Raw genomic sequence first — 232 nt, 5'->3', positions numbered from 1 at the left:
ACTCAGGGATTTAATTCCACGCAAATAAAAATCACTTGTTCTCCCATGTGGGTCTCAGAAAATCATTTTTCTCAGTATGTAGCAGAATGAAGGAGGCAGGTTCATGTTTGTGCTCTCTATGCTTTTTATTGTTTTCACTGACTTATTTTTTTTCCTTCTCATTTTTCCTCTCTCTGTGAGTTGAAATTCAATTTAAAGCAAGGTAAGAATGAATGAAGCACTGAACCCAGCA

This window comes from Myotis brandtii, unplaced genomic scaffold, assembly GCF_000412655.1.
Source record: "Myotis brandtii unplaced genomic scaffold, ASM41265v1 scaffold1138, whole genome shotgun sequence".
Lineage (NCBI taxonomy): Eukaryota > Metazoa > Chordata > Mammalia > Chiroptera > Vespertilionidae > Myotis > Myotis brandtii.
The sequence above is the reverse complement of the archived record's forward strand: the minus strand, read 5'-3'. Positions refer to the sequence as shown.